Source organism: Patiria miniata, unplaced genomic scaffold (assembly GCF_015706575.1).
Source record: "Patiria miniata isolate m_02_andy unplaced genomic scaffold, ASM1570657v1 HiC_scaffold_14, whole genome shotgun sequence".
Lineage (NCBI taxonomy): Eukaryota > Metazoa > Echinodermata > Asteroidea > Valvatida > Asterinidae > Patiria > Patiria miniata.
The window spans coordinates 2,678,547-2,692,290 of NW_024037052.1; the positions used below are offsets into that span (position 1 = coordinate 2,678,547).

A 13,744-nucleotide genomic window follows, 5' to 3' on the forward strand; every position below is an offset into this window, starting at 1 on the left:
ATGCACGCAGTATATTCCACCAGATACAGAACCAGGATAAAATGGCCGGTTTCGAAGAACGCTCCATTTTTTGTAAACTTGGTACCAGCCCAGCCCCCCCCCCCCCCCCCCCACCACCACCATTTGATTTTACGGAAGCCAAGTGTCCGGTGAAAAAAACATGTCGACATCAAGTTCAGCACGGATGTGCCCCCCCCCCCAAAAAAAAAACTGGATACGCTGCTACACCAACGGAAGATGCCTTTTATTGAGCAAGTGCCCCGGTGATGCGACTGTAACCGGTCAGTCCAAAAATTCAACCCCCAAAAGTGGGTGCAGTACATTTCGTTTTCGTCCTTCACAACTGATTTAAACAGGCAATTTTTTTCAACTCAAGTTGATCAGTATGAAACTGTGCCACCCCTCTAAGTAAGTCTCGTGACCAAAATGTAATCGCCCATCGGGATTACGTCATTAGCATTCTATCCGATTCTCATTTCTAACCCAGGCTTGCGCTGAATGCACATTATGCAAATAACGCGTTTAGAAGATTTCCACTCAGACTCCAGCCCTATTGTTACATTCATGCCTCGCTGATCACCATGGTACAGCGACCTAGCGTGCACGGGCTTTATCTTAAGCTGTTGTTTCGGTTCTGGGCTAGGCCTTCATTACTGTCGTTGTGCTCCTCACGCTCACTGCATGCAACTCATTACACTGTTCAAAATTATCATTTTGGCTCGTATAAAATTATTGTTTATTTTTATTGAACGTGCACATTGTGTCCAATTTATATTGTATTAACAAAGACATCGTTACCCTTACTCCAAGATCAACACCAAGAGGGGCAATGTCTTCAAGAGTAGAAAGAGGTACGTTACATGTCTCTGATGATTGTAGAATATAATCTTGCATAGGAATTCATCTCACACGTGCAGTGACATTGTGTTCGCACGTATAACATAACATTTGCATAGGAAATCGACAAGATACGTGCAGTGACATTGCGTTCGCACGCATAATGTAAACTTTGCATAGGAATCCATCTCACACGTGCAGTGACATTGCATTCGCACGTTTAATTTGCATGGAAACATAGATACAGAACAAAAAGACTAGATCGGCAGCGCGTCCACACGCGCGGACTTGCATGGAGGGTCACGTGCTGGAGGAAAGATACAAATAATGCGCGAAAACGTGACGAACGCAACGCCGTTTAAGCGCACAGTGCCCCATTATCACTAACAAGGGGGCGAATCGCGTAAATAGTCGGTGCGTATTTCTTGCTTCGCGCGCGTTGAGCTTGGTCACGGTGCTGGAGGAAAGATACATTTTAGCTCCATTACTTGACGTTAATTTGTTGCGCGTCCACAAGACACAATAAAAAAAGGCGGAGATTTATCGCACAATGAATGGGCGCGTGTGGACGCGCTGGCGATCTAGTCTTTCTATTCTATATCTATGCATAGAAATTCGAAAGACGCGTGCAGTGACATTACGTTCGCACGTTTGTAAATAAAATGGGGCGTGGCTATAGGCTCCGTTAAGCCAAAGCAGGTTAGATATAAAGTTTGAGACTGCAACTGGCCGGCCAGGAATTGTTTTCTGGCTGAGCGGATAAATTACTTCATTTCAAGGCAGTAAAATGCTTTAATTTTTTTAGGAAGCTCTGGTAAAATTAGAGAGTTTTGTCACCTGAAACAGAGAACTCCTTAAAGGGAATATACAACATTTGCAAACATCGAAAAATAAAACTACCAAGTTTTTACGAAATACCTTACTAGGATGTTGGTAACTTTGTGACAGTCTCAAGCATCTTGTAAAATTATGGCACCTGGTGTGAAGTCATTTTCAAGAAAATTGTTATTTTGTATACATTTCCAACGGTGGTCGGCCGACCAGCGTTGGAAAAACCTAACTATTCTTCAACTACTGCTCCAAATTTCCATTTTTTTAGTCCAAATGTTAGTGCTTTTGGGTACATGTTCATGAACGGGTGCAGGCCGGCTAGACTGGTTCCCTTGCCTTACAATTTTCCATCATCTATAAATTGATCCATTTTATCTTTTGTGGAGTCAGGAAACCAGACTACTTGAACATTTTTGTTTTTCTTGGTTTGTCCAACCTTTTCGAACACAAAACTTCAAAAATGTCAGTGTATCAATACTTGATCTATTATACTAACCCCTCAAATAGTTCATTTCTAAAAATTACAGCAAAAGCCAATGATTTTACATTCCCTTTAAATTTCATTGGATGTTAAAAAAATGTTTACATGGAAGATAATTACAGCAGAATTAAGGTTGAACGAAAATGATTATTTTATTCAATAATAATGCAATGCCAATAGGAATTTGTCACGTGCATTGACTGTGTGTTCCCACGTGTGTTAATTTGCAAATAGGAATTTATAAAATACGTGCAGTAACATTGCGTTCGCACGTTGAGTATAACATTTGCATAGAAATTCGTCTGAAATATGCAGTGACATTGTGTTCGCACGTGGGGAGAAAATACAATTTCGAAAGAATTCGTCAGACACGTGCAGTGACATTGTGTTCGCACGTGAGTTAATTTGCATAGGAATTTGATACGTGCAGCGACATTGCATTCGCACGTGGAACAGTTGAAGGGTAGCATTCCAGTGGATTTTTTTTTTTCAAATTGTTGTCTCTGAATAATTAAACTCGCTTATTTACACCAGTATTTTCAATGATAAACCTGTGACAGTGTCTCCTTCATTGTCACATTGACTTGCAGGTCTTATGTAACTCCCTTTCTGGAGAGGGTTAAAAGACGTTCTCCACCTCAGTCTCAGAAACTAAAAAATAAATTGAAACAATATAAAACCTAATCAACATTCTGGGCAAAACGTTGGTGCAAGTGATGCAAACAATTAATTAGTTTTTTTTGTAGGTCAAGTTGGGAGGAGTGCAGACGCTGCAGGCGTGCATTATGCAGCATCCGCAAAGCAAAGCAGCTGCTGGATCTGTAGGAGTGTTAGGATAATGTTGTAGGCATTTAAATTCGGCGAAATATTCTCATCCGCGTTTAGAAACCTCCGCACCGCGTTCTATCGCTTTTCCGTTCGACAATAAGGCATATTCATTGGAAATGTTCGGCAAACTCGTGTTGTTTTTTGTTGTTGTTTTTTGGCTAGACCGGAGACGGTTTGGTACGAAGACCGTGAAAGGACATGGGAGTTATTATTTTTTTTCATTTTCATTATACTATTACGTATGTGTTATTGTCACGTACGTACGTAACTCACGCACGTACTTGAATATTATCACGTACGTAGGTAATATTGTCACGTAGGGCCCACGTGATAATTATTACGTACGTAGGGCCCACGTGATAATTATTAAGTACGTATACACAACGTATACTCGTTTAAGGATACACGTATTATCACTTACATATGCAATACATGTACGTACGTAATATGTACTTAATTTATCAGGTATGTACGCAATAATAATACTAATATTGCGCTAGTACGTAATATTATATTATCACTCGCATGTATGTGATAAATTAAATGTATCACGTACGTACGTTGTGATTGTCATATGTAAAGTAGTAGGCCCTAAATAAGAACAATATTATGTTCATCTCCTCTTGGTCTTCGTACCTTCGTACCCACGTACCCGCGTATCCGCATATCCGCATATCCGCGTACCTGCGTAATCGCGCGATTTCGTGTACCATACTTCGAAAATCTAGGGAACTGTTTAGCAAAGTGCAATGAACAGTGTTAGGGTAAATGAAGCAAACGAAAATTAGGGAGCAAGCATAGCCCGCTGCGAGCATGCGCACATTGAGCCTGCAGGCAGTACAATGGGGAGTTTTAGAAGTTTTCTAAACAAAAACAAAAAACAAAAAAAGTATAGGCCTAACACTAACTTAATGCAAACGAAAATCAGTCTAATGAATAACACTGTCCCCTAAACTTGAAAGTACTGGTGTAGTTTATTTTATTTTATCTATTAAGAAACTTCACTTGCAAATTTAAAGTCGATTTTGTAATTGATTGAGAGTCATTTTGTGATGTTCTATCGAGCAACTGGAATGCTGCCCTCTATACGGACATGGGCTGGTACTTTGCTCAACTCAAAACAATTATTAAACAAAGTTAGTCAAACAACTACAGAAAGTGGCAATGCTTGGTGCGTTGTTCACCAACGACGATATAATTTCTTTATGACTGTCTAAAATGTTCAAGAGCAAACAAGATTCATAAATTCTAGGCCATCGGCAATTGACAGTGACCATGCCTGGTGCAGTGTCACTTGTAAGGGATACCCTCTTCGGTGCACATTAGTAGCGCCTATTTCCAAGAGGCCCCTTCCTTCAGAAAAACTTGAACATTAAAACTTAAACCGTTTAACAAAAACACGGAAGGACGTTACTACTTAAATAGCCATACAGAGAAAACTCTTGGTTAATAATTAACGCTAATTCCTAAATGAGCTCTCTGTTAAGGTGACATACACGCTCTTATAGTAACACTAAAAGGTCAAAAAATCTGGGATTAACAGCGTCTGTAAAAGCGCCGCATTGTCTATACTTCGCTAGTCTGTGAGCAGTGAGGGCACAGTTGACAGTTGACCATATTTTAATGATCGTAGTAAAATCAAAAGTCATAACTTTGGTTAATTATACTTTGCATAAATTTATATAAAAGACATTTTTATTCTGTGAAGAGCTTTCAAGCTCGGTTCATTATTAAGTATTTAAAGATAAACTTTTCTGTGAGTTAAAAAAAATGCTTACAGAGAGAATGACTTTTGGGAGAAAAAACTCAAAAGTAGATTGTATTTTGTTTCATTGTAAATGTTGCATGTTTGATTTTTTGCCTTAGTGTGCATTGCTCTCTGTGTGGTGTGATTATTTTTAATGGTATCCGTCATGTTGTCTCTGACAATAGACAAAATTAAATGTTTTTAATTTTTTTACCTTTTACTGTAATACCTACCCGGATATTTACTTGACTACGCGTATGACGAAAACTGAAAACAAAATTCAAATCGGTCTAAAATTAATTGTAGCAAAAATCACATCGTAAGCGAATATTTTTCCGAAAAATAAAATCACTCCGCTTTCTACGTGTAGGCCTACACGCTAGGAAAATGATGAAAATAACGCGGGGAAAACATCACAGCGTTAGTGAGAGTTAAAATACCCGAAATCAGTATTATTTTTCTTGCCACAAAGTAAACAAAATGTGTTATGGAAATTACAAATAAAAATTACGAAAATAACAAAGTAAACAAAATGTGTTATGGAAATTACAAATAAAAATTACGAAAATAACGGCATAGAAAATAATCATCTTAAACGAGAGAAGTAAATACATGTACTTGTAAATTGGTGCTAATTTCTAAACTTCGATGCCTTTCAAAATTTGGCCACAGAAAAAATACCGGTTCTACATTGCCTCAAAAAGTCGGAAAGCGAATTTTGGCAAACGGTGGAAAAATGACGGTAGCAAAAGAAAATGAAATTGACGAAATTACGAGAAAAACAATCACACCATAATGAACAAAATATCTGTTTAAGAAAATGACTAAATTTCAGTTATATACAGCGGCATTTCAAATATATCAAAATTGTTGGCATTGTCGAGAGAAGTGCCTTCAAAAAAACCTAATTGCGCCCCCCCCCCTCCCCCCTCAAAAAAAGTACATTGTGAAAGGTACAACTTATTGGCAACCTACCATTATCGGCGTCGGCACATGTTCGTGTGCATTATGACAAAAAGGTCATGTCTGTTTTAAAAAAGTAAATAGTGGAAACATGGGTAGAATCGTTTAGTTTTTATTTGGTAACAGTGGCCTTATTACAGGTAGGCTTAGACATAATGCTTTGGAATGTTTCCCTTCAGTAACAAATGGGCTAGGCCCAGTGTTTTCGTAACCCTGTTCACTTAGGAAAGAGTTGCAGCTTTCATCAAAGAAACTGACGATCTAAAAGTTGAGACTGCATGGATGAGCTAGGCTGCTTTGTCTGGACGAAAATGAACCCTCCAAGGCTCCAACAGCCTAATCACACAGAAACTCGAGGAACCGGAAGCAGGGAGGAGGACCGACAGATGAACGGATGACCTGCTTGCTGGGCTACCCATTACTGATTCTTGAGGTTAGGTTACATGTTGGCCTCCTCTTTGCAGGATCAATCAAGTCACAGAACTCATCAAAATGGGCGATTTGACTATGTTATAATGTTCTTCCACAAAGAACGAGTTCTTGGTAGCCGTCTTTGCTTAGTGGGGTTAATTCAATGTTTTCTTTCCCCTTTCTAGCCCTGGAACAAATACAGCTCAATAATTCAAATGATTTCTTTCGTATCCTTTCAGAAAACTGAGGACCACTGACTGATGAGGGAATTGCTCTACTGAGATTGATGAGCCTGCCTCAAGACATCGTCGGGGCTCCATCAGCCTTATCACACGGAAACTCGAGGAACCGGAAGCAGGGAGGAGGACCGACAGATGAGCGGATGACCTGCTTGCTGGGCTACCCATTACTGATTCTTGAGGTTAGTTTACATGTTGGCCTCCTCTTTGCAGGATCAATCAAGTCACAGAACTCATCAAAATGGGCGATTTAACTCTGTTATAACGTTCTTCCACAAAGAACGAGTTCTTGGTAGCGGGCTTTGCTTAGACGGGTTAATTCAATGTTTTCTTTCCCCTTTCTAGCCCTGGAACAAAAACAGCTCAATAATTCAAATGATTTCTTTCGTATCCTTTCAGAAAACTGAGGACCACTGACTGATGAGGGAATTGCTCTACTGAGATTGATGAGCCTGCCTCAAGACATCGTCAGGGCTCCATCAGCCTTATCAAACAGAAACTCGAGGAACCGGAAGCAGGGAGGAGGATCGACAGATGAACGGATGACCTGCTTGTTGGGCTTCCCATTCCTGATTATTAGGTTAGTTTACATGTAGGCCCCCTCTTAACAGGAACAATCAAGTCACAGAACTAATTTAAATGGGCGATCTGACTCTGTTATTATGTTAGTCCACAAACGAGTTCTGGTAGCAGGGCTTTGCTTTGTGGGGTTAATTCAATGTTTTCTTTCCCCTTTCGAGCCCTGGCATGAATACAGCTCATTAATTCAAATGTTTCCTTTCGTTATTTGAATCCTTTCAGCAAAGTGAGGACCACTGACTGATGAGGATGAGCCTGCCTCAAGACATCGTCAGGGCTCCGACAGCCTCATTAAACAGAAACTCGAGGAACCGGAAGAAGGGAGGAGGACCGACAGATGAACGGATGACCTGCTTGCTGGGCTTCCCATTACTAATTCTTGAGGTTAGTTTTCAGTTACATGTACCTAAAGAATAAGCAGAAACAAGTAATCAAAATGGGTGATCTGGCGCTCTTCTATGTTCTCCACAAATAAAGAGTGCTGGTTGTGGGGCACTGCTTTGTGGGGTTAATTCGAACATTTCTCTCCCCCCCCCTTGCTCTACCTTTCAGATATTTCTTAATAATAAATCGGATATTTTCTTTCATTTGAATCTTTTTACAGACGTGAGGACCACTGACTGGTGAGGGAATTGCCCTATGATGGATGGGCCTGCCTCAAGCTGGGAGGACAGACGGTTGACTGACACTGCCTGCTTGGTTGGCCATTACCGATTCCTGAGGTATGTTTACTTGAAAAGAGACCAGGGATATGTAGGCCTACACTTAAATTTGTTATTCCTTTAATACTATGTCACCTCTTACGATGCTTGATTTCCTCTTTAAATATTAATTCTCAATTTTGTTAGTTTACTCTTTTTGTCATGTTTTAGAAGAGGAGGAACGCCAAGCTTGGATGAGACTGGAAAATTACGAAGCTGCTATCTGGACAAGGATGCCCTCATCAGATCCTTTCCAATTTGCGGAATATTGGATCAAAAATCAGACTGCATATTATTTTGCAATATTATAAAACATAGAAACGACGAAAATACGAATTCTGGAAACAAAAATCAAATCGGTCCAAATTAAATTACAACGAAAATCACACAGTACGTGGAGTTTCTTCTCGAAGCACGGCACTCTGTTTCTACAGGTAGCTACAGGAAAATTACAAAAAATACACCGAAAATCAACGCGACATATAAGTGAAGTGACGAAACATAGTTTGCACGGCTAAAAAATCACAGCGTTAGTGAGAGAAATAATACTTGATATCAGTGTTATTTTTCTTACCTACAAAGTAAAAAAAAATCGATTGCGGAAGAACCAAATTAAAGAGACGAAAATCACGGTAAGAAAGATTAACAGCGGCAGCGAAAGAAATAAATATTTGAAAATCGGTAATTTTCTAAACTTCTAGGCCCTATGCCATGATGCAAAAATTTGCTAAAAAAATTTCAAATTATAATCTGCAGCCACTTCCGGTACGGTACTACACTGCTAAAAAAAGTCGGAAAGCGAATTTTGGTAAACGGTGGGGAAAATGACGGCAGGAAAAACGTTTTAGAAAATGACGGAAATTAAGGAACAACTCTTGTATCGATGTAAAGAAAATGACTGAATTTCAATTAAAGCAGCATGTTAAAGGCATTCCTCAAGTTCTAGGCCTACACCACATCTTTTAAGTATTATTCGTCGGCGAAAATAACTGCAATTGGGACATTGTCAAGAAGTTTCCCTTCAAAAAGGCCAAAAATAGCCAGGTTATGCATGTGAAAGGGTACAACTTAAGTGTAATCAACAAAGCGATAGGGAAAATGGCTGTATAAGACATGCGACATATTTACTATCGCATGCGACATTTCTTCGTGTTTTGTAAAGGTTTAAACTTAATCTACATCATTTATGTGAGTCCGATTTGGAAAGATCGGCAGGGATACATGTTTTCATCAAGTATATATTTCTCCTTTGAGTTACTCATTTGGTTGTCTTACTTTGACCTTTGATAACGTACAAGGTCGACAGCGCTGTTCGCATGTAAAAGGGTACAACCTAAGTGTAATCAACAAAGCGATAGGGAAAATGGCTGTATAAGACATGCGACATATTTACTATCGCATGCGACATTTCTTCGTGTTTTTGTAAAGGTTTAAACTTAATCTACATCATTTATGTGAGTCCGATTTGGAAAGATCGGCAGGGATACATGTTTTCATCAAGTATATATTTCTCCTTTGAGTTACTCATTTGGTTGTCTTACTTTGACCTTTGATTCGTCTTTCATGTTCATGATGTTCTAGGTTTCCTCCATGTCTTTTGGTTGTTGTTGTTGATTTATGATTAATGAATAAAAGACATGAATTAATAAATAAGGTCGACAGTGCTGTTTTATTGAAGGGGAGAACACGAAAACCATAACGGAAAAAAAGCGTTGCAGTAGTTAAAGAGATCGGTCTAATATAGACTTTCCCGATCAAATCTTTGTGGGCTACGAGTATACCGTACTTAACGTAAATTTCAAAAGAAAGCATTTCAAGATATGCGACAGGTTTAGAGTTACATAGAAAACTACTATTTCCTTGTTGATTTTAGCCTACGTGTAACCCTCCTTCCGTATAGTACTATGTTCAATGTAAGTCCGATTTGGAAGGGATCGGCAAGGATTAAGATGGCATTTTGTCATCTTAATGTCACGTGAATTTCTTTTAATGGTTATTTATAGTGTGCGAGTTATATGCAGTTTCCAAAGCAACCTGCCATTATCAGCGTCGGCACATTATGACAAAGTAGTCGTGTCTGTTTTAAAAAGGCGGAATGGAAACATGGGTAGAATCGTTTGGTTTCCATTGGGTCCTACCCATGACCTGGTTATAGGTAGGCTTAGACATAATTATTGGCTACATTTGCAATGTTTCACTTCAGTAACAAATGGGCTAGGCCCAGTGTTTTTGTAACCCTGTTCACTTAGGAAAGAGTTGCAGCTTTCATCAAAGAAACTGATGATCTAAAAGTTGAGACTGCATGGATGAGCTAGGCTGCTTTGTCTGGACGAAAATGAACCCTCCAAGGCTCCAACAGCCTCATCACACAGAAACTCAGGAACCGGAAGCAGGAAGGAGGACCGACAGATGAACAGATGACCTACTTGCTGGGCTTCCAATTACTGATTCTGGAAGTTAGTTTACATGTAGGCTTCCTCTTAGTCACAGAGCTCAAAATTGGTGATTGGCACTTTTCTGTGTTCTTCCACAACGAGTGCTGGTATAGCGTTGTGTTGTTTTGTGGGGTAAAAAGTAATTTTGAATTCATTAAATTATTTATGCCTCTAAAATAATCTTAAACCGGATACTGCAAAAGACAGTTAACAATGGACAGTAATGGAAACTTGCTGAAAAATTATTGTAAGGGTAATGATTTGTCACTGGCTTTTTAGCAGTGACATGTCTGGGAGAATGGATGTTCCTTTGATCTGTCCTGGGTCATCCAAAATTATTGCATCAGTGAGTTAATAATTTCATACTCCTTACCTTTCATGCATTCAATTGGATCTTCTCGGTAAATTATAAACGAGGTCTCGCCTAAGGCTTTCTATTTGCTTTTTGTTCAGTTGACAATGGAGAATTTTGCTCTATAAATTTAATTTGATATTGAAAGTGCATTTTTAAGAAAACCAATTTAAGTCATAAGAGTTTTGAAAGATTTCAAAAAGGATTAATTTATTGTTTAAAAACTGAAGAAATGTAACAAACTTTATTAAAATTTAACGTCTTTAACAAGACGTCGGTTTAACTAAAACTTGACTTTCTTTCCATTGTATATTTATTAGAAAACACAAGAACGTTTAATTTTTAGGAACATTTAAAGAATAAACTGTTCAGGAACTTCTATCCATCAAAATGCATTGCAACAGGTATGAGTGACACTCAAATTACATTTGTGTTTGTCCTTTTGTGATTTATTTCATTGCACTTTTTTACCTGTTATATTTTTACTTCGTATGCACAATTTTTTTTTCTTGGTGGTTTTGCATGTCTTTTCATTTTCTTATTAATAATTAACTAACCTCACAAAAGGATAAACGCAATATATATCGAGTGTTGAACTTGCCTGGCATCAAATATTTTTGTTCACATAATAGCTAAATTAGACAAAATATAGTCCTGAAATGTTTCAAAATAATCTAGGAATTTTTTTTTGGGGGGGGGGGCATTCCCAAGTTTTATCTCCCCTTTTTAAAATCTTATTTACAAAATGGCGAAATACACAAACCTGGCTCACTTTACCGTGTACAGTCATGTAGTCGTTGCTTATGTAATAATCATCTATATTATAAAGTGATTATTAATTTCTCAAATTTATTGGCCTTCTGCCCAACTTTTTCCCTCATTTGGAATCTTTTGTATTTGTTTGTATGAATTGGTTTAAATATTTGTATGTCAATAAGACTAAGGAGTTAAACAAAATAAATAAAACTTGAAAGATGTGAGACACTTGATATCATTGGAAGATTGTCAGTATTTTGCCTATTTTTGTTTTAGTTGTTGGCGGGGGAGGTCAAGCTACTACAAAAGTAACAAAACCCAGCTGAAATGACGTTTTATTATGTATGGTATTGGGGGCGGGGTGCGCACATAAAGGCACGTCAGGGAATATAAAATAATAAGGTGTTTTTGTAAGGGAAATCTTTACTCTTAAACGGAAATAAAAAAAATCTCCTAGGCTCCTAGGTTCTGCCTTTTAAAATTGTCCCAAAAAAAGGACCCGAGTTTGCATACGCCGGCCAAATCACAATTTGCATGCCCCCATGGGCTTTTAAAAAGAACTTTTGCAAATGGGAAAGACACTTTGGAAACAACCAATCAGTTTGAATATGCTTCATGAATTTCTGAATAAACGAGGACATTTTTAAACAGTAATTAATTACTCTTATTTTTCGATGTGGTGGTGGTGGGGGGGGGGTGGCGGGGGAGGGCTAGACAGAAGATATAATTTAGGAATGGCGTAATGAAACAGACAGCGGGCGCAATAATTTTGATAAGGGTTTCAAAAATTTCTACGCGAGTCGTTAATTTGCTTAAAAAGTGCCCCCCCCACACAATTTTTTTTATAAAAAACGAGCCGAGGATCATCTCCCTAGCTTTTGAGCTGTTATCTAAGAGCAGATTTGATAAAATTAGGGTCCAAAATGGGTCCTATTTGCACGATAAAATGTAGGGATGCCATTGGTAACTTTGGCAGTTTGCAGGCTCAGCATTACCGGCAGGCTTCAACCCCATTACGGACACACTCTCGCAAAATGTGGTCCGGTGTGACAGGTAATTCTTTCCCCCCTGATAAATGTGTCCCCCCCGGACACATTTACCAGCTCGTGACCCGGTAAATGTGTCCGGGGACACTTTTACCTAGGTAGATTTGTCCCCCTCCAGGTAAAAATGTCCCCCTGCCCATGGAGGAAGGAATTCCTTCCTCCATGCCCTGCCCAACGGTGAAAGTGTCCCCCTGGTAAATGTGTCCCCATGCAGCTGTGCAGTATATACTGAGAGCAGCATGCGTGTCGCGCGCGCGCCAGTACACGCTGCAAGATATGTGGCAGTGATTATCACATGTGTACATATGCGTCTCTTTCTACAATGGAAATTCATCCAATAGGAAATTTCGTTAGCGCTATGATGGGAACACAAACCAATCCAAGTAGGCGTTGTGTCGATGCGACGAGGGCCATCGCCATGCATCGCCGCTGTGTTGACCTATAATTGCGGTAGGATCGCGATAGGCACCGTACCCCGAATCGAAACATTGTGTTCACATAAAAAATTATCATATAATAGACCAAATTAAATATTTTTACATTCATGAAGGGCAGACTAAAAGTCCAAAATGTATACCTTGTAGAGTGAATTCACAAAACAATAAAGAGAACTGGCCTTCCGGGTTTCAAAAGAGGGGGACAAAAAAAAACCGGGGGGGGGGGACGACAGAATTACCTGGAGGGGGACATAAATACCTGGAGGGGGACATAATTAACGGGCCGGGGAGGACACTTTTACCTAGGTAATTCTGTCCCCAGGACACTTTTACCGGGGGACAGAATTACCTTCCACACCGGCAGCTTTCTATACAGAACCTCGTTGGCTCGGGGTTTTGTGCGTAAACCTTTTTGTGCGTAAATCAGTCAGCCGATCACTACGGAAGTGTATTAAGGACATGACCAAAAAAAAAAATGTCCGGCCCTCTATTTCGCCCGGGCGGATTACTAATTTGCCCGGGCGAATTATTATTTCGCCCGGGCGGATTACTATTTCGCCCGGACGGATTAGCATTTCGCCCAGGCGGATTACTATTCCGCCCGGGCGGATTACTATTTCGCCCGGGCGGATTACTATTTCGCCCGGGCGGATTACTATTTCGCCCGGGCGGATTACTAATTCGCCCGGGCGGATTACTAATTCGCCCGGGCGAATCCGGCCGCGGAGAATTAGTAATCTGCACGGGCGAATTAGTAGTCTGCCCGGGCGAATTAGTAGTCCGCCCGGGCGGAATAGTAATCCGCCCGGGCGGAATAGTAATCCGCCTGGGCGAAATGCTAATCCGTCCGGGCGAAATAGTAATCCGCCCGGGCGAAATAGTAATCCGCCCGGGCGAAATAGTAATCCGCCCGGGCGAAATAGTAATCCGCCCGGGCGAAATAGTAATCCGCCCGGGCGAAATAGTAATCCGCCCGGGCGAAATAGTAATCCGCCCGGGCGAAATAGTAATCCGCCCGGGTGAAGTAGTGGGCCTAAAAAATATTTTCAGTCATGTCCTAAATACGCTTCCGTAGTACGCGCTATATATTGACTTCGGCCA

The 13,744-nt window shown here is 39.9% G+C and overlaps 3 long non-coding RNA genes across 3 annotated transcripts; all 3 read left to right on the forward strand.

Moving 5' to 3' along the window:
- The first annotated feature begins 524 nt into the window (after positions 1-524).
- Positions 525-10,866, forward strand: LOC119721881. Its single transcript, XR_005270333.1, has 2 exons — positions 525-851; positions 9,836-10,866. It is a non-coding gene; the product is annotated as an uncharacterized LOC119721881 (long non-coding RNA).
- On the forward strand, positions 2,207-6,519 carry LOC119721879. Its single transcript, XR_005270331.1, has 2 exons — positions 2,207-6,120; positions 6,338-6,519. It is a non-coding gene; the product is annotated as an uncharacterized LOC119721879 (long non-coding RNA).
- Positions 7,568-9,120, forward strand: LOC119721880. The gene is made up of 2 exons (XR_005270332.1): positions 7,568-7,638; positions 7,789-9,120. It is a non-coding gene; the product is annotated as an uncharacterized LOC119721880 (long non-coding RNA).
- Positions 10,867-13,744: the final 2,878 nt, after the last annotated feature.